The sequence below is a fragment of the Diceros bicornis genome, chromosome 18 (assembly GCF_020826845.1).
Source record: "Diceros bicornis minor isolate mBicDic1 chromosome 18, mDicBic1.mat.cur, whole genome shotgun sequence".
NCBI lineage: Eukaryota > Metazoa > Chordata > Mammalia > Perissodactyla > Rhinocerotidae > Diceros > Diceros bicornis.
The window spans coordinates 3,490,602-3,512,458 of record NC_080757.1 but is presented as its reverse complement, the minus strand read 5'-3'; the positions used below and the strand labels follow the sequence as shown (position 1 = coordinate 3,512,458).

At 38.0% G+C, this 21,857-nt stretch overlaps 1 long non-coding RNA gene and 1 pseudogene across 1 annotated transcript in view; one reads left to right on the top strand and one right to left on the bottom strand.

Annotated features, from left to right (window-relative positions):
* Positions 1–21,857, bottom strand: part of LOC131416886 (uncharacterized) — a 64,429-nt gene that overhangs the window by 3,458 nt on the left and 39,114 nt on the right. The gene's annotated exons all lie outside the window — the stretch shown is intronic.
* LOC131416885 (alpha-ketoglutarate dehydrogenase component 4-like) lies at positions 11,048–11,359 on the top strand (annotated as a pseudogene).

The window sequence follows — 21,857 nt, the reverse complement described above, 5'->3', positions numbered from 1 at the left end:
CCTTGTGTTCAGTAACCCAGAAGCTCTCCACACCTTGTACTTTTGAGATTTTTATGGAGGCTTCATCATGTAAGCATGATCGATCATTAACTCAATCTCCAGCCCCTCTCCCGTTCCCAGGGGATGGGAGGTGGGGCTGAAAGTTCCAAGCTTCTAATCATGACTTGGTCTTTCTCGTGACCAGCCCCCATTCTGAAGGTATCTAGGAGCTCACCAGTAGTTGCCCTATTAAAACAAAAGACACTCCTACCACCCAGGAAATTCTAAGGGATTTAGGAGTTCTGTGTCGGGAACTGGGGTCAAAGACCAAATATGAAAACAAAAGATGCTTCTACTCCCCATATTACTTAGGAAATTACAAGGGTTTTAAGAGCTCTGTGCCAGGAACTGGGGTCAGAGACCAATATATGTATTTTCTATTATTTCACAATGAGGTACCTAGAATAGTTAAATTCATAGAGAGTAGAATAGAGATTATCAAGGGTTTGGGGGAGGGGTAAGTGGGAGTTATTGTTTGATGGGTACAGAGTTTCTGTTTGGGATGATGAGAAAATTCTGAATAGTGGTGATGGTTACACAACATTTGGAATGTACTTAATGTCACTGAATTTTACACTTAAAAATGGTTAAAATGCAAGGCTGGCCCAGTGGTGTAGTGGTTAAGTTTGTGCGCTCGGCTTCGGTGGCCTGGGGTTCGCATGTTTGGATCCTGGGCATGGACCTACACACTACTTTATCAAGCCATGCTGTGGCAGTGTCCCACATGCAAAATAGAGGCAGATTGGCACAAATGTTAGCTCAGTGACAATCTTCTTCGAGCAAAAAGAGGAAGATTGGAACAGATGTTAGCTCAGGGCCAATCTTCCTCACCAAAAAAAAAGTGGTTAAAATGGTAGACTTTTTGTTATGTATATTTTACCATAGTAAAAAAAAAACACACTCAGCAAACTAGGAATAGAGATGAATCTCCTCAATTTGATAAAGAAATCTACAAAAACTCTACAGCTAACATCACATTAATGGAGAGAAACTATATGCCTTCCTACTAATATTAGGGACAATGCAAGGATGTCCCCTCTCACCACTCCTATTCAACAATGTAATAGAACTTCTAGCTAATGCAATAAGACAAAGAAAGAAAATAAAAAGTATACAGATTGGGAAATAAGAAATAAAGCTGCCTTTGTCCACAGATGACCTGATTGTCTGTGTAGAAAATTCCAAAGAATCAACCAAAAAAATTCCTAGAACTAATAAGTGATTATACTAAGCTTTCAGGACGCAAGGTTATTCTACAAAAGTCCATTGCTTCTCTGTATGCCAGCAATGAACACTTGGAATTTGAAATGAAAAACAATAATATTTACATTAGCACAAAAAAAAATTTAGGTATATTTCAAAACATGCACGAGAACTATATGAAGAAAACTACAAATTCTGATGTAAGAAATCAAAGAAGAGAGGAGTGACGTCAGCATCATGGCGGAGTGAGCTTTCCCGTGAATTCTTCCCCCACAAAATACAACAAAAGTAACAGCCACAGACCAACAACGGAATCCCAGACAGTCAAAAGCTGGAGCGGAGGGATCCACACTGCCGCACATCTGAGAGCGGAACATGCTGGGCCCCCGGAGGAAGTGGGGAGAGGTAAGGAGAACTCCGCTCCCTCCCCATCAGATCAGCCATCCGGTCCGCGCGGCTCCCAGAGAGGGGGGAGGGGCGGCCCTCGGCGGGAAACTGTAGCTCTTCGGGCGCTCTCAGCCAGTGGGAAACTCCCGCACAGAGGGCTCAGAGGAGCCACAGGGCTACCATCAACATCTGAGCAACCCAGAGAGCGGATAAAGAGGGGCAAACGAGAAGCCTCCCACGTCAGGGACCCAGAGGGCAAAAGAGAGAGCTCCCCCCTCCCCACAACCCGGAGTCTGCAGCTCGACCAGATCTAGCGGTCCGAGGCAGACCTGAATAAACTGGACTGGACCCGTGGATCGCAGTGGGGAAAAGAAACAAAACAAAACAAAACAAAACTGCGGATCGCAGCAGAAAAACTGGGGCAGAGCGCAGGGGGCTTAGACTACACAGCCCTTTACCACCACACAGTGGCGGCAGGTGGAAATTGCAACCAGAGACTTCCAGGATGAGGAAAATCAAAACCAACACAGGAACCACAATGCAAACATATATGAAATCACCAGACCAGAAACAAAATGACAAGCACCCAGAAATCAACCCCGAAGACACAGAAATCCATAAACTAAATGACAGAGATTTCAAAATAGCTATCATAAAAACACTCAACGAAATACGAGACAACACAGACAAACAATTAAATGAGATTAGGAGTTTCTTCACAAAAGAGATTGAAATCATAAAGAAAAACCTATCAGGGCTGATGGAGATGAAGAACACAATGGAGGAGATAAAGGAGAATCTGGAATCTTTAAAGAACAGAGCTGACAATATGGAGGAAAGAATTAGTACTTTAGAGGATAGGAATACAGATATACTCCAGATGGAAGAAGAGAGAGAACTAAGACTAAAAAGAAATGAAGAAAGACTCCGAGAAATATCGGACTCTATTAGAAAATGTAACATAAGAATTATAGGTATTCCTGAGGGAGAGGAGAGGGAAAGAGGAACAGAGAGCCTATTCAAGGAAATAATAGCTGAAAATTTCCCAAATCTGGGGAAGGAGCAGGAAATACCAGTAAGCGAAGCCAACAGGACTCCTATATATATTAACAGACAAAGGCCTTCACCACGACACCTAGTGGTAAGGCTAGCCAGGGTCAACGACAAAGAAACAATATTAAGGGCAGCTAGACAAAAACAAAAAATAACGTACAAAGGAACTCCCATCAGGCTCTCAGCGGATTTCTCAACAGAAACTTTTCAGGCTAGAAGAGACTGGAATGATATATTCAAAATACTAAAAGACAAAAACTTTCAGCCAAGAATACTCTATCCAGCAAAAATATCCTTCAAATATGATGGAGAAATAGTAACTCTCCCAGATAAACAAAAGCTAAGGGAGTTCATGGCCACGAGACCGCCACTACAAGAAATACTCAAGAAGGCCCTCAGGCCTGAAAACAAGAAGAGAAAGGGAACACAAATCCTGGAGTAAGGAGAAAAGTAGGTAGACAAAATCAGAGAAATAGTAGATCTTTACCGGAATAGGTTAGCAACCACTTAAATACTAAACTCAAAGATCAAAGGAAGAAATTCACCAAAAATAAATTTAACCTCATCACTGTAAACACACAGCCACAACACAAGATAGAATAAGGTATAACAAGAGCAACTTAGAAGGGGAAGAGGAAAGTGACTGAATTGACTTAGTATAAGGAAATAGGAGGCTATCAGATAATGGACTATCTCATACAGAAGATTTTTCGCCCAAACCTCAAGGTAACCACTAAACAAATAATCAAATTAAAACCACATATGATAAACAAAGAGAAAACTAGAAGAATCATAAGACAGAACAACCAAACTGAATTGGCAGTCCAAAACAAATGAGACAAGAAACAAAGGAAATGCAAAAGAACCAGAAAATAAGTGATAAAACAGCAACATTCAACCCTCATATTTCAATAATGACCCTAAATGTAAATGGATTGAACTCTCCAATCAAAAGATACAGAGTGGCAGGATGGATTAAAAAGCAAGACCCAACAATATGCTGCCTTCAGGAAACACATCTTAGCACTAAAGACAAGCACAGGCTCAGAGTGAAAGGATGGAAGACAATACTCCAAGCTAATGGCAAACAAAAGAAAGCAGGTGTTGCCATACTCATATCAGACAAAGTAGACTTCAAGATAAAACAGGTTAAGAAAGACAAAGAAGGGAAATATATAATGATAAAAGGGACACTCCATCAAGAAGACATATCACTTATAAATATATATGCACCCAACATAGGAGCACCAATGTACATAAAACAACTATTAACAAACCTAAAAGGAGAAATCAACAACAACACAATAATAGTAGGGGATCTTAACACCCCACTTACAGCAATGGATAGATCATCCAGACAAAAAGTTAATAAAGAAATATTAGACTTAAATGAAAAACTGGACGAGATGGACCTAGTAGACATATACAGAGCACTCCACCCAAAAACAGCTGACTACACATTCTTCTCAAGCGCGCATGGAACATTCTCTAGGATAGACCATATGTTGGGAAACAAAGCAAGCCTCAATAAATTTAAGAAGATTGAAATCATAACAAGCATCTTTTCAGACCATAAGGCTATGAAACTGGAAATGAACCAGGAAAAAAAAACTGGGAAAGTGACAAAAATGTGGAGATTAAACAACATGCTACTGAACAACCAATGGATCATTGATGAAATTAAAGGAGAAATCAAAAACTATCTGGAAACAAACGAAAATGATAACATGCCATATCAAACCATATGGGACGCAGCAAAAGCGGTCCTGAGAGGGAAACTCATAGCGATACAAGCCCACCTTAACAAACAAGAAAAAGCCCTAATAGGCAACCTTAAATTACACCTAACAGAACTAGAAAAAGAAGAACAAACAAAGCCCAAAGCCAGCAGAAGGAGAGAAATAATAAAAATCAGAGCAGAAATAAATGATATTGAGACCAAAAAAACAGTAGAAAGGATTAATGAAACAAAGAGTTGGTTCTTCAAGAAGATAAACAAAATAGACAAACCCTTAGCCAGGCTAACTAAGAAAAAAAGAGAAAAGGCTCAAGTAAATAAAATTAGAAATGAAAGAGGAGAAATTACAACGGATACCATGGAAATACAGAGGATTATAAGAGAATACTATGAGAAATTATATGCCAACAAATTGGACAATCTAGAAGAAATGGATAAATTCTTAGACTTATACAACCTCCCAAAATTGAACCAAGAAGAAATGGAGAATCTGAATAGACCAATCACAAGTAAAGAGATTGAAATAGTAATCAAAAACCTCCCAAAAAATAAAAGTCCAGGACCAGATGGCTTCTCCAGTGAATTTTACCAAACATTCAAAGAAGATTTAATACCCATCCTCCTCAAACTATTCCAAAAAATAGAGGAAGATGGAACACTTCCTGAATCATTCTATGAGGCCAACATCACCCTGATACCGAAACCAGACAAAGACAATACAAAGAAAGAAAATTACAGGCCAATATCGCTGATGAACATTGATGCAAAAATCCTCAACAAAATATTGGCAAACCGAATACAACAATATATTAAAAAGATCATACACCATGATCAAGTGGGATTTATACCAGAGACGCAGGGATGGTTCAACATCCGCAAATCAATCAACGTGATACATCACATCAACAAAACAAAGAATAAAAACCACATGATCATCTCAATAGACGCAGAGAAGGCATTTGACAAGATACAACATCCATTTATGATAAAAACTCTCAATAAAATGGGAATAGAAGGAAAGTACCTCAACATAATAAAGGCCATATATGACAAACCCACAGCTAACATCATACTCAACGGGGAAAGACTGAAAGCCATTCCTCTGAGAACAGGAATGAGGCAGGGCTACCCACTCTCACCACTCCTGTTCAACATAGTACTGGAGGTTTTGGCCAGAGCAATTAGGCAAGAAAAAGGAATAAAAGGAATCCAAATAGGTAACGAAGAAGTGAAACTCTCACTATTTGCAGATGACATGATTGTATATATAGAAAACCCTAAAGAATCTGTTGGAAAACTGTTAGAAACAATCAACAACTACAGCAAAGTTGCAGGGTACAAAATCAATCTACAAAAATCAGTTGCATTTCTATATGCTAATAATGAACTAACAGAAAGAGAGCTCAAAAAGATAATACCATTTACAATTGCATCAAAAAGAATAAAATACCTAGGAATAAATCTTACCAAGGAGGTGAAGGACCTATACAATGAGAACTACAAGACATTATTGAGGGAAATCTACGATGACATAAAGAAATGGAAAGATATCCCATGCACGTGGATTGGAAGAATAAACATAGTTAAAATGTCTATATTACCTAAAGCAATCTACAGATTCAATGCAATCCCAATCAGAATCCCAATGACATTCTTCACAGAAATAGAAAAAAGAATACTAAAATTTATATGGGGCAACAAAAGACCCCGAATAGCTAAAGAAATCCTAAAGAAAAAGAACAAAGCAGGAGGCATCACAATTCCTGACTTCAAAACATACTACAAAGCAATAGTAATCAAAACAGCATGGTACTGGTACAAAAACAGACACACAGATCAATGGAACACAATTGAAAGCCCAGAAATAAAACCACACATATACGGACAGCTAATTTTCGACAAAGGTGCTAAGGACATGCAATGGAGAAAGGAAAGTCTCTTCAATAAATGGTGTTGGGAAAACTGGACATCCACATGCAAAAGAATGAAAGTGGACCATGTGCTATCGCCATTCACAAAAATTAACTCAAAATGGATCAAAGACCTGAAGGTGAGACCTGAAACTATAAAACTCATAGAAGAAAATATAGGCAACACACTATTTGACATTGGGTTTAAAGGAATCTTTTCGGATGACATGCCTACCCAGACTAGGGAAACTAAAGAAAAAATAAACAAGTGGGACTTTATCAGACTAAAGAGCTTTTATAAGACAAATGAAATCAGAATCAAGATGAACAAACAACCAACCAGCTGGGAGAGAATATTTGCAAAACATACATCTGACAAGGGGTTGATCTCCATAATATATAAAGAACTCACACAATTGAACAACAAAAAAACAAACAACCCGATCAAAAAATGGGCAGAGGAAATGAACAGACACTTCTCCAAGGAAGATATACAGATGGCCAATAGGCACATGAAAAGATGCTCAACATCACTAATCATCAGGGAAATGCAAATCAAAACAACACTAAGATACCACCTCACGCCCGTTAGAATGGCTATAATCACCAAGACAAAAAACAACAAATGTTGGAGAGGACGTGGAGAAACAGGAACCCTCATACACAGCTGGTGGGAATGCAAATTGGTGCAGCCTCTATGGAAAACGGTATGGAGATTCCTCAAAGAATTAAAAATAGAGATGCCCTATGATCCAGCCATCCCACTACTGGGAATCTATCCAACGCACCTGAAATCAACAATCCAAAGAGGCTTATGCACCCCTATGTTCATTGCAGCATTATTCACCATAGCCAAGAAGTGGAAGCAACCTAAGTGTCCCTCGACTGACGATTGGATTAAGAAAATGTGATATATATATACAATGGAATACTACTCAGCCATAAAAAAAGACAAAATCGTCCCATTTGCAACAACATGGATGGGCCTGGAGCGTATTATGTTAAGTGAAATAAGCCAGAAAGAGAAAGACAAACACTGTATGATCTCACTCATATGTGGAATATAAACCAACACATGGACAGAGAAAACTGGACTGTGGTTACCCGGGAAGTGGGGGTGGGGGGTGGGCACAAGGGGTGAAGGGAGTCATATATGGGGTGATGGACAAACAAAAATGTACAACCCAAAATTTCACAATGTTAGAAACCATTAAAATATCAATAAAAATCAAAAAAAAAAAAAAGAAATCAAAGAAGATCTAAATAAATGAAGAAATATTCCACGTTCATGGATAGGAAGACTCAATATTGTCAAGATGTCAGTTCTTTCCAACTTGATCTATAGCTACAACACATTTCCAGTCAAAATCCCAGCAAGCTATTTTGTGGATATCAGCAAACTGAGTCTAAAGTTTACATGGAAAGGCAAAACCCCAGAATAGTCAACACAATATTGAAAGAGGACAAAGTTGGAGGACTAACACTAACCACTTTCCACTCTCACTATAAAGCAATAGTAAACAAGATAGTAAGGTATTGGTGAAAGAATACACAAGTAGATCAATGGAACAAAACAGAAAGCCCAAAAGTAAACCCACACTAAATTAGTCAACTAATCTTTGACAAAGGAGCAAAAGCAATTTAATGGACTTTTTAGATACAAACCAAAAGCACAATCCAAAAAGAAAAATATTAATAAGTGGAACTTAATTAAAATTAAACTCTTGCTCTGCAAAAAATACTCTTAATAGAATGAAAAGATAAAGGACTGGTCTCCAAAACAAAATGCTTAAAACTCAACAATATGAAAACAACCCAAATAAAAAATGGGCAAAAGATCTGAACATACAGATGGCAAATAAGGGAAAGATGATACAAGATGCTCAACATCATGTATCATCAGGGAATTGCAAATTAAAACAACAATGAGATACCACTACACACCTATGAGAATGGCTAAAATCCAAAACACAGACAACATCAAATGCTGGCATGGATGTGGAGTAAGGAACTATCATACATTGTTGGTAGGAACCCAAAATGGTATAGCCACTTTGGAAGAGCTTAGCAGTTTCTTACAAAGCTAAGCATAGACTTATCATAAGGTCCAATAATCACACTCCAGGTATATACCCAAATGAGCTGAAAACTTAGATCCACACAAAAAATCTGCACACGAATGTTAAGAGCAGCTTTATTTTTAATTGCCAAAACTTGGAAGCAACTAAGATGTCCTTCAATCAGTGAGTAGAAAAACAAACTGCTATAATCCATACAGTGGAGTATTAGTAAATGATAAAAAGATATGAGCTATCAAGCCATGAAAAAACATGGAGGAACTTCAAGTGCATATTGCTAAGTGAAAGAAGGCACTCTGAAAAGGCTACATATTCAATGATTCTAACTATATGACATCCTGGAGAATGTCATAGAGACATAAAGATCAGTGGCTGCCAGGGACTTGGGGGTGGGGAGAGATGAATATGTGGAGCAAAGGGCATTTTTAGGACAGTGAAGCTACTCTGTATGATACTATAATGGTGGATACGTGACATTATACATTTGTCAAAACCCATAGAACTGGACAACAAAAAGAAGGAATCCCATTGTAAACTATGGACTCTAGTTAATGTATCAATATTCGTTCATCAATTGTAACAAACTCATTACTCTAATGCGTGATTATTTTCATTATAGGACAAACTGTGTATGGGGATGTGAGAACAGCATTTATGGGAACTCTACTTTCTGTGAGATTTTTCTGTAAACCTAAAACTGCTCTAAAAAATAAAGTCTATTTCTAAAGTGAGCAAAGGAAATTCATCAGCATTTCTCCAAAGATGATATACAAATAGCCAATAAACACATGAAAAGATGCTCAATATCTTGGCCATCAGTCAAATGCAAAAGAAAACCACAAGGAGATACCACTACACAAGCACTAGGTGGCTATAATAAAAAACACAGATAATTACAAGCATTGGCATGGATGTGGAGAAGTTGAAACCCTCATAGATTACTGGTAGGAATATAAAATGGTGCAGCCACTGTGGAAAACAATTTCACAATTCCTCAAAAAGTTAAACATAGAGTTACCATATGACCCAGAAATTGTACCCTTAGCTATATCCCCAAGAGAATTAAAAACATATGTCCATGCAGAAACTTCTACATGAGTGTTCCTAGTAGCACTATTCAAAATAGCGAAAAACTTTAAGGAAATATCTGCCAAGTCACTAGGTAACCACTAAGGTAACAGAACAGAAACTCAGCGGCCAAACACAATAAACAATACTGTCTTAAAAATAGCTTAGAAAAGTAACTAAAATGAAAAACTGCAATCCTTATCAAGCAGTAGCAACAAACCTTGGGGTTAGAGGAGAATCTGATTTCCAGGCTGTCTGAATTATAATATTCAAAATGCCCAGTTTTCAATACAAAATTACTATGTATGCAAAGAATCAAGAATGTATAACCATTAACAAGAAAAAAGATTAATAGAAACTTGTCCCTGAATATGCCCAGACAATAGACAAAGAACTAAAGGAAACCATAAGCATAATGTCTCAACAAACAGAGAATGTCAATAAATAAATAGAAAGCAGGAACCAAATAGAAATCCTGGAGCTGAATAATACAATAATTGAAATGAAAATTTCACTAGAGAGGTTTAGCATCAGATTGGAGCACGCAGAAGAGAGAATCAGTGAACTTGAAGATGGGACTGTTCAGGTACCAATTATCTGACACCAACTGGGTGTTCTACAGTTCAATTCAATTCTGACACCAACTAAGTGGAGTTAGCATCAGATCCCACAAGTTAAAGAACAAGATCCCCGACAAGACTGCACTTGCTTCAGATGCCAGCCACATGTGGGGTCCCCAGGCTACCCACAAATAGCCAATAAGGCCACAAACAGATGCTCCACATCACTAGTCATTCAGGAAATGCAGAAATTCAGCATTTATGGGAATTCTGTACTTTCTGTGAGATTTTTCTGTAAACCTAAAACCACAGTCACATACCACCTCACATCTATTATGATGGCTAGTATCAAAAAATAAAATTTTTTTAAATAAGTGTTGTGAGGATGTGGAAAAATTGGAACCCTGGTGCACTGCTGGTAACAATGCAAAATGGTGCAGCCACTGTGGAAAATGGATGGGCAGCTCCTCAAAAAGTTAAACATAGAAATATCATATCATCCAGCAATTCCACCACTAGGTTATACCCAAAAGAATTGAAAGCAGGGATTCAAACAGATACTTGTACAGCAATGTGCATGGCAGCATTATTCGTAATAGGTTGGATGGAAACAACCCAAGTGTCCATCAAGACAAATGGATTTTTAAAAAGTGGTAGATGCATATGAAGGAATATTATTTAGCTCTAAAAGAAATAAAATCTGATACATGCTACAACATGGATGAGTCTTGAGAACATTAAGTGAAATAAGCCAGATATAAAAGGAGAACTATTGTAGATTCCACTTTTACGAGGTACCTAGAATAGGAAAATTCATAGAGACAAAACGTGGAATAGAAGTTACCAGGGGATGAGGGGAGGAGGAAATGGGGTCATTGTTTAATGGGTACAGAGTTTCTGTTTGGGATGATGAAAAAGATTTGGAAATGGAAAGTGGTGATAAATGTGCAACATTTTGAATGTACTTAATGCCACTGAATTGTACACTTAAAAATGATTAAAATGGGGGTCATGATGCACAGCAAGATGGCGTCTGCCAGCAGGGTCATTCAGGTAGGCAAGCCATGTACTCCTTCAATAAAGATTCCCTGACAGAAGAGACAATCCTAAACCCAATGTATCAGAAGTTTTGAGATCAGCGGGACTACCGTCTCACTCTCCTTCAATTTCACAGCATTCTGAGGGAAGTAAATCACAGACTGGCTGATGCATCAGGCTCCACCAGACACTGCAGAAATAATAAAATCATTACCTCAGAAATACAGAAGAAAACTTGTGTCTCAAGAAGAAATGGAATTTATTCAACGTGGAGGTCCAGAATAATTGCGACAATGTGGCCGCTATTTGTCATCAGACAAAAGAATAGTCTTTACAATAAAGGACTTCCAAAATGACAAATGAGAAACTGTACGTTAAACAACTTTAATAAATATTCTGTAAAAAAAATGAAATACAGAAAATTTAGATGGACACCGTATCTCCTAATTGATGTATCTTGGTCAGCTTCTCCACAAGCTTGCCTAATTTTTTATATACTTTATACTTATTAAAGCATACATTTTTAAATGTTAGCCTATTAATTTACTCTTGATCATCAAGTATTGCCAGTGTTGAACTATTAAAAGCACACAATGTCTAATAAACTATCACAGGTTTCCCATAATTTCACTTTTCTTTCAGTTTCTGTTTAGACATGGAAAGAATTTATCAGGCAAAATTGCTGTTTTCAGGAAGTGCTTTCCCTGAAATTGGATGAGGATCAGTGAAATAATGACTCCACTGTTTGCTCTTAATTCTCTTAACGTTTTTCATTCACAAAGTTCCTGGAGTATAACTGGCTTAATAAGCATATCCTACTCTAAATGATAAAAGTATAGGCAAAGTAAAACAAGTGATTTTGTGGTATTATGACTGGGGAGTTAACACAAAGATCATTTGTAACCTATATTCAGAAAAAAATGTCATGTAAAATGGAAAATAAATTGAGAGCAAATGAATATAGCATAGGAATAGACGTTTGAGTAGAAATTGCAATTTATTATGTTTTGAAGGGTGTTAAGAACGTCGTCTTCTTTGGTTTATTTTACTTTTTGATTGTGATCATGTATGCAAATCCTGATAACCATTAATTTTCTCAAACACTGTCTGAAAGCCTCATAAAATCAACCTAAATATGTACCTTCTTAAGGCAATTTATGAAACTTGAATAGAGTCTTCCCGTGCCAAGGGTATGTATTTACTGTGAAAGTAAAGCCTTATAAAGGTAAATAAATTCTCTTCCACACCTTAAAAAAAAAAAAAAAAAAGAGGGGCCGGCCCGGTGGCATAGTGGTTATGTTCGTGCCCTCCACTTCGGCAGCCCAGGGTTCACAGGTTCGGATCTCGGGCACGGACCTACACACCACTTATCAAGCCATGCTGTGGCTGCGTCCCATATAAAGTAGAGGAAGATGGGCACGGATGTTAGTGCAGGGCCAATCTTCCTCAGCAAAAAGAGGAGGATTGGCATCGGATGTTAGCTCAGGGTTGATCTTCCTCACACACACACGAAAAGATTAAAATGGTAAATTTTAGGCTATGTGTATTTTAATACAATAAAAAAAGATGAAAGAGGGAAAAAGTAATGCCAATGTATATACTGTTGTTCTTGGTAAAAGGAACAGAACAAATAGAAGAAAAAAGTTCAAACAATTAACAGCATGAAGTCTGACAATTGAATGGCTACTCTGTACCCCTAATCCCCCAAAAAAATCAATACTAAGATATAGCCTGGTGACATTTCTGTTCTCTGATGATAAATAATTTTCTAGACATTTAGGTAGAAAGGGCAAATCATCTACAAAGGAGAAAAAAATGAGGTTGGTTGCAGAGTCCCTTCTACATGGCTCCATTCGTTTCCAGCAAACAATATAGCAATGTCCACAAAGCTGTGAAGCAGGAAAAAATGAGACCCAAGACCATTTGTCCTTCAGATACTGAATAAAGCCAACATATAAATATCCTCCAACATGCAACAACTCAGCAGACAGAGCACCCCTGGCTTTTTTTTTTTGAAAAACTACTTGCAAAAGAATCCAAGATGATTGAGAACGTGGATCAAAATAATTCAGGAATTGGACTCTTTGGTAAAAGAACTGGCAATATTGAAATAAGGCTTAAAAACAATGTGAATTGTGATTATAGAACATAATGTAAATGTAATTGAACCTTGACAATGTAAAAATAATGTTCTTTGAAAATCAGAGGTAGGGAAAGGGAAGGTGGGATGAAGGGGAGGTGTAAGTGCTCTAATTTCCCAAGGTTTCATATCAATAGATCCTGCGCAAGGTTGAAACCTGTGGTATAAACAAGCCTCCAACTTCTTTTTTACAATAACTTTTTTTTTTTACTTTAAGGGATTTTTAATTAAATAATATCTACTTTAAGGGATATTTTAATTAAATAATATCTTGGGAAGAAATCTCACTTTAAATTCAGCAATTCACTTTCATTGAATTTAAGTAAAATTAAATGTAATTGCTTCTATAAAAAGAGTACCATAGATAATCCCATTTTTACAAATGTATCACTTTCTATTGTTATATGTATGTCAGAGAGACGTCTGGAATGATACCCACCAAATGTGAGCAATAAGCAGTTATTTCTGAGTTGAGGAATCTGGATTTTTTTTCTCCTTGCTTTGTACAATTCCATATTACTTAAAATTTTAAAAAATAATGACTATGTCATTTTTATAAAACAACAATAAAGTTATTTCTTTATAACAAATTAGCCCCTTCATGCACTCAGAGAATATGGTATAAGGCCATGAAGTATTCAAGACCTTGTCAAGGCAGCAGTTGTAATAGAAACATAGAGTTAGGCAAAGACAAAGACTGCACCAGCTACCTCTGTCTTCTGTTGACCCCCACAAAGGATTCATCCACAACTCGATGAAGGTTCCTTGATACTTTGAAAGCCAGAGTGTCACAATGTGATCTCAAATTTCTTTAAGTGTGTATGACAGAGGTTCCCAAACTTTCTTGGCTCACGGCTCCCTTTGTGTTTCAATAATTTTCCGTGGCACCCCTAGGCCAAAAGAAATCCCTAATAGTTCTGTTTATTAATTAGTTAGGTCTATGCGACTCAATAATTATTTATGGACTAACAACTTAGTAGCTGTTAAAAAAAATAATACACACAAATTTTTAAAAATAATATTTTTTGTTTCATTCTTTAATAACCACCATTACTTACTAATGGGATGTCTGCACCTGTTGGGCACTGTACAACTTCTCAAATGCTGAAATCAGGTTGGACACTGCCACCTTCATTACTTATGTCACATTGATTTTAACACAGTAACTCTTATCACAGCAACTGCTGAAAACCCAGTTTTGCAAAGATATGACATTATCAAAAAGAATATAATGCAATCAAATGTTGGCACTGTGAAGTACCTTCAGCTGGTAGCTTGCATGGTGTCTGACAAATGTCAAGCATGATTCTGTTTCCCTTGAAAATTTAAAATATCTTGAAACATGCCTGTGAATTCATTGCTATTCCCCATGGCACCTTGCCCAGAGTTTGGGAACCATGAGCGTATACAAAGAAAAAAGTCTGAAAGTGTACACCACATTAACAGTGGATACTTCTGAGTGATGGTATTACAGATAGTTTTTACTTCTTTTCTATACTTTTCTGTATTTACTGAAAAAAAATTATAGTGAATACGCATTACTTTTTTTTCCCCCTTTTTCTCCCCAAAGCCCCAGTAGATAGTCGTATGTCATAGTTGCACATCCTTCTAGTTGCTGTATGTGGGATGCCGCCTCAGCATGGCTGGACAAGTGGTGCACTGGTGCGCGCCTGGGATCTGAACCCGGGCCGCCAGTAGCGGAGGGCGCACACTCAACTGCCAAGCCACAGGGCCTGCCCCATGCATTACTTTTACAATCAGGAAAAGCAAACAATTAGGCAGCCACCAGATTCCCAAAAATTAAAAATTAAAGCAATATCAAGTGTTGTGAAGGAACTCATACACTGCTAGCGAGAATGTTAACTTGTACAGCCACTTTGGAAAACAGTATGTATTATCTAGTAAAATTGAGGATAAATAAAGCCTATGATTCATTAATTCCATTACCTGTTATAAACCCTAGAGAAAATTGTGCACATATGTGCCATGGTACATGTACAAGAGTATTCATTGCGGCATTGTTTTTAATAGCCCCAAGTGGAAATAACTCAAATGCTTGTTTATAGTAGAATAGATAATTGTGGTGTATGCATTCAATGGGATACTACACAGAAGGGAAAATGAATGAATTACAGCTACATGCAATAACATGGGTGAATGTTACAAACATAAAGCTAAGCTGAAGAAGGAACAAAAGAATACATAAGAATGCCTCCATTTAGAAAAAGAGCACAGAACATGCAAAACCAAAATAGCTTGTTTATGGAAGCATTCATAGGGGACAAAATTAAAAAAAAAGCAAGAAAGTGTGAGGTGGGTTGATCCAGCCACACTTGCTATCACCTGAGGAAAAGGAGAAGTAATGGGTCGTAGTGAAACCGAGCATGAAGAGGTTAAAAAAATCTTCCCTGGGCTGGAAGAAGAGAGCAAAAACTTGGAGATAAGCTTTGCTAACTGCAGCTGTGCATACTCAGCATAATCAACTGTTGTTTAAAACTAACCAGGTCTTTCCTTCCCTCCTTAGCATGTGAGTGAGCTGTCTTTCCCACGAAGTTGAGGTCTAGACATCAACACTCAGCCTCACAAGGCCAAACGCAGGCTGAAGATGAAAACAAACCAAAAGAGTCCAGACAGTCAAGGGAAGGAAACTCAGTCTTCAAGGCCAAACACAGACTGATGGGGAGGTGCCAGCCAGCACGTCCACATTCTCCCCTCCCCTCCCTAAAACCCCAGCACTTGCTCTCTCTCTCAACCTTTAAAACCCCTTGCCTCCCATCTTTCGGGGAGACGGGACAAATTTGAGAGCTCTTGTCTCCCGGCTGACGTCACCCAGAATAAAAACTTTCCTTGCCACAAGCCTGGAGTTCTAGTTTTATTTGGCCCCTCTTGTGTGGCAGGTAAAGAACCTGGGTATGTATCCGGTAACAGTAGGATTCATCCGTCTTCAACTTTGCAAGGTAATGTGGTTGTGGGAATCTGTAGAAGCCGCCAGTTTTCTCAGAGAAGCAGGAAGCAAGGTCATCAGCTGAGAGTAAGATTAGGAAGGAAGGCTGGAGGAGGCTGGAGGAGAGAGGAGAAGCTGTGACACAGTGGCGTAGAGGATTACTAGATTGGGAAACAGACTCTGATTTCCAGGCAGCGTTAAAGGCCCACTTGAGTTTGAAGTCATGAACTTTAAATGAAAACAATCAGCAGAGTTAGGTGTTTTTCTCCTGGACGCAGACAAACTGACTCATATAAACACTCACCACAGAAATACGGTTTTACATTCTGATTTTAAAAATCAACTCTATATGAAAGGTTAAACATAGATAAGTCAGGCTTCCACTCCTGTCACCAAACAGCACCCCTGCCCTCAACCTCAGTTACCCTTAGGAAACTCTTACTAGTTTCTTCTGTAGCTTTCCAGTTTTTCCTTAAACAAAAACAAGGAAATATGAATATATTTTTATTTCTACCATTTCTTATACAAATGGTAGCATAGTATACATTATGCATCATCTTGCTTTTTTCATTTAACAATATATTCTAGAGATATTTCCATATTGATACAATGAAGGCTTTCCCCTTTTTCTTTTTTAAACTTGTATAGCCACATGGTATTCCATTGTGTGGCTGTACTATAGTTTATTTAACCAGTACCCTATAGATAGACACTGGGGTTATTTCCAACCTTTTGCTGGTATGAACAGTGCTGATATTATATATCTGTTTATTTGTTCATTGTTTGTTTCTCTCATTAAAATGGCCCTTGAGGGCAAGACATTTGTCTGTCTTAGTCAGTTACAACTCTAAGACCTAGAATAGCCTGACATATAGTAAGTGTATAATAAATATTTGTTGCATGAATGAACACACCCTCAAATACTCTACTCTCAGTGCCCTTGCACCACGGACTTTCCTGATTTTCTCCACTGCGTGTGATTTGAGTCATATTAGAAGGATTTAAGGGACTCCCCTTAATGAAGCAAGGAATAAGCAAGTCTAACAAACTTCTCTATTTCTCATGTATAAACAGTGCTACACACTTCATTTCATACGTGGTATTTCATATGTGGACAGATATATCTTTAGGATATAATTCTCATAAGAGGACTTCCTGGGTCAAACTGAATTAGTAATTTTGATAGATATTGCCAAATTACCCTTTTACACTCCATGAGCAATGTGTAAGAATCACTATATCACAATGTATAAGAATCCCCACAGCCTTGCCAAGAGAATATGCTGAGAAACTTTGGGATTTTGCCAAGTTGATAGGTAAGAAGTGGCATCTCAGTGTACTCTTAATTTGCATCAGTCTCATTAGCAGTGAGGTTGAGCATCATTTTATATGTGCAAAGGCCATTTGAATTTTTTTCTATAAACTGTTCACATCCTTTGCCCATTTATTTTTCTATTAGATTGTCTTTTTTTTTCTTGATTTTTAGAAGCTCTTAATGTGAGAAAAATTTTAATATACAGTGACTTTATCCACTAATAACTATGGCTTCCTCAGGGTCCTGGAATTCCACCCGTTTCAGATTAAGGACTGCTCCTTTGGGGAAGGAGGTGGAGGAGGAGCAGGAGAGTCTGCTTCATCTGACATCTCAGCTATGTTCCGAAAACACAACAAGGATATGCTGTTTTCAAGAAACAACTGAAATGAAGAAGAAAGCTTAAAAATTTAGAGGCAGGGAGATTAGATCAAAATGCAAACTGAACACCTATGTCACTCTTCCTCTTGCTCCAAATCCTATTGAAATGATAAGAAAAGACACCATTAGTGAACCAGACTTTGTGAGGAATTCCTAGATGAGAAAATGCTGATGATGGGACCAGACTGACAGAAAACTAGAGCAGGGGAAACCATAGCCCAAATCATAAATAGAACGTTACTATAATGGCAGTTTCCAACAAAATGCCAGAGAATCATCCAGCTTAGAGGTAAACGCAAGCACAGCAGGGGCCCTGGAGCGTCTTCGAGATAATTTAAGTACTCTGTTTGGAGGAGACGGGACAACCAGGCCCTTTTCTCTCCTCAGGACCCTGAGTTGCCGGTAGCAGCCACATTTGCACTAGGAAAAAGCCCTGAGAACTATTTTCTAAATACAGCAAACTGCACCAGAGGAGAGCTCGTAGAATAAGTGCCAGGACTGGAAATGGCAGCAGAACAGAGCTCATGGTGACTCTGGAAATACTAGGAAGCCTGCTAGCACTCCTAGTCCTCAATCTAGCCAGTGCAATAAGACAAGTAAAAAGTGTGAGGGGTAAGTGTTGGAAGGAAATAGACAAGAATACCTTTATTTGCATGTGGTAAGATCAGCTACCCAGAAAACAGAAAAGCTGAAAAGTTATTAGAACAAATTAGAGGTTTCAGAAAACTTATAAGATACAAGGTCAACTTTCAAAAACCAATACCTTGGGGCCGGCCCTGTGGCTTAGCACGTGCTCCACTGCCGGCGGCCCGGGTTCGGATCCCAGGCGCGCACTGATGCACTGCTTCTCCCGCCATGCTGAGGCCGCGTCCCACATACAGCAACTAGAAGGATGTGCAACTATGACATACAACTGTCTACTGGGGCTTTGGGGGGAAAATAAATAAATAAATAAAATCTTTAAAAAAAAAAAAAAGAAGAAGAAGAAAACCTTTCCGTTAAAAAAAAAAAAAGCAACAGAAGCTGACAGGAGGTTCGGTTTCTCCTCAGGCGTCCCGGCTTGTGCTTGGAGCTTCCAGCCTGCCTTTGATCTGCCCTCTTTATATCTGTCTTCCCTTCCTGATGGCCTGCCCTGTGGACTTCAAGCCCCAGCACCAGGTGCAGTGACAACAACCTTACAAGGATTGCTTAACCAGCGTCGTGTAAGCCAGTTCCCTGTGACAAACAGATACGAATAAGTATGTGTACATCAGCTGCTGGTTCTGCTTCTCTGGTTGAACCCTAATTGATACAGTACATTTCACAGACCAAGCATCAAGTAAGACACCATGAGTTCTACTACATGGGCAGAAGTGTGCTCTTTAAGGAAATAGGTCATTGCTATTGGTAGAGCCAGAAATTTCTGAAAAATCACTGAAAATTTTCCCGTCTCAGTTAGTCTTAGCAACTGTCCCAGAATTATAAATGTCAGTATTCTAAATTTCATAGGCTATGTAAAATTACCTGAAATGTTAACTCAGCTTCCTTTCACCCGATTTCCTACTTTATCTCAGATAGTACAATCATTAAGTAAATAGTAGGTGTGGTTTACCATAGCACCCAGAATCAGGCACTCAAGTTCAGAATAAGATTCAAAATACTGACTCCATCAGTTACTAGCTCTGTGTCTTTAAACAACTTCCTTACTTTTCTCAGTTCACTCAACTGTAAAATGTGGACAATATATTACCTACCTCATAAAATTGTAGGGACTATTACATGACATGTCCATGTAAAGCTCTTTAGCAAAATGCTTACTACAAAGTAAAAATAAATGTTAGCAATTATTATTTTGGTCATTCTTATTTACTAAAAATGTATTTTAAAAATGGACAAATGTTTGAAGTCTGGAATATCTAACTATTTCTTTTTTTACACTTCCTATGTTTCTTTGGTTTTAAGAGAGAATATTTTCAGATCGCCAACTCCTTAATAATAATTATAGCTAACACTTATATAGTGCTTACTGTGTGCCAACAATGTTCTAAGCTCTTTCCATAGACTAAATAATGTAATCATCACAACCACCTCATACTTTAGAGTTGAAGTGACTGAGGCGTAGAGATGTTAAGTATCTTGACCAAGGTGCCCAGGCACCTCCAGACTTGTCGGCAAGCCCTTGGTCTGTCATTTGCCCCACTCTATACACCCTTCAGAGGCAAAGTCATTGAGGCTTACACAATATCTGCATATCAGGATTTAATTAATCTTTCCCTCACTCTAAATACTTGACAAATTCTATCAAATTCTTGATTCTCATCTGGCTACCTTCATAACACTATGCAATACATTTTAACTAATTGGTGAGAAACTGACCTAGGTGCCAGGCACATGGGGTCAATAGGAGGAAAGGGGGATGAGGTAAAAAGGTAAAAGATGGTAAAGAGATAAATTATGTTCTCTCTGCTCAAGTAGCTTCTACTTATTGGCTTATATTCCATATGATTCATTTAATTTTTTTGTTTGCCTTAGCCTGTGCTTGAAGCATATGATTAGCATGAGCTCTGGGAAGGAATGCACAGTACTAATGGTAAACCAGAGTATCTTTGGGGTAGAATGGGCAAAACGCACATTCACACTCCCCAGAGTCTAGTCAGTATTTATGCACATGAGTAACCTGAACTCTTTCCAATTTTGCAGAAGAGCAAAGAGGAGACTCCCTGAGGGTGGGAGACACCATCAGTCTGCCCCGTCTGTGGCCTGTTGGCTCCCTCTCACACCCATCTGCATTCTACTCGTAGGTATTCACCCCAAAGAAATGAAAGAATATGTCCATACAATGGCCTCTACATGAATGTTCATAGAAACTTTATTTGCCCTAACTGTAAACAATCCAAATGTCCATCGACAACTGAATGGATAAACAAATTGTGGTATATCCATACAACGCAATATTACTGAGCAATAAAAAGGAACGAACTATTGATGTATGAAAGAACACAGATAAATCTCAAAATAATTATGCTGAGTAAAAGAAGCCAGATGAAAAAGACTATACACTACATAATTCCATTTAAATAAAGTTCCAGAAATGATAAACTAACAATAGGGATAGAAAGCAGCTCAATAATTGCATTTGGGTGAGAGCAATGAAGGAAAAATTATAAAGGAGGACAAAGAAATGCTTAGGGTAATAGAAATGTTCATCACGATTGTGGTGATAGTTTCACGAATGTGTACCTACGTCAAAACTTATCAAATTGTACGCTTAACATACGTGCAGTTTGTTCTATGACAAGTATACCTCAATAAAGCTGTTAAAAATATCCAAGAGGAGAAAAAGACAAAATTTTTCTAATACAAATGAATATCTGAATATGGAAAGCCCATATTCCAGGTGGAGAGAGTCAATATTCTCAAAATGCCAGTTCTCCCACAAATTAATCTATACATTCAATGACATCATAATCAAAACCCCATAGGAGTTTTTACCCCCCTTGACTAGTCACTTGTTAAGGTCATTTTGAAGTGAAAACATTGGAAATTAAAATGAAAATTTGGAAGTGAAAAGAATAAAAATGACAAGTTTGAAAAAGACTAAGGAGAGGAGGGCTCATTGTACAAGATATAAAAAAATGTTACAGAGTTGCAGGGGGTGGGGGGGACCTAAGAAAAAAGGCGGAACCTCAGAACAGCAGGCTTTGTGCCGGTAACTCACCCACTTCACACTCTCCAGCTCTGGGGAATCTTAAAAAATAACAGTCAAAAAAAGGATAGTTTTACCTCTTCCTTTCCAGTGTGGATGCCTTTTATTTCCTTTTCTTGCCCAACTGCTCTGGATATGTGACAGTTAATTTCATGTGTCAATTTAGCTAAGCTGTGGTACCCAGTTTTGGTCAAACACCAATTTAGATGTTACTGTGAAGGGATTTATTAGATGTGATTAACATTTAAATCAGCAGACTTCGAGAAAACAGATTACTCTCCATAATGTAGATGGGCCTCATTCAATCACTTACAAGAAAAG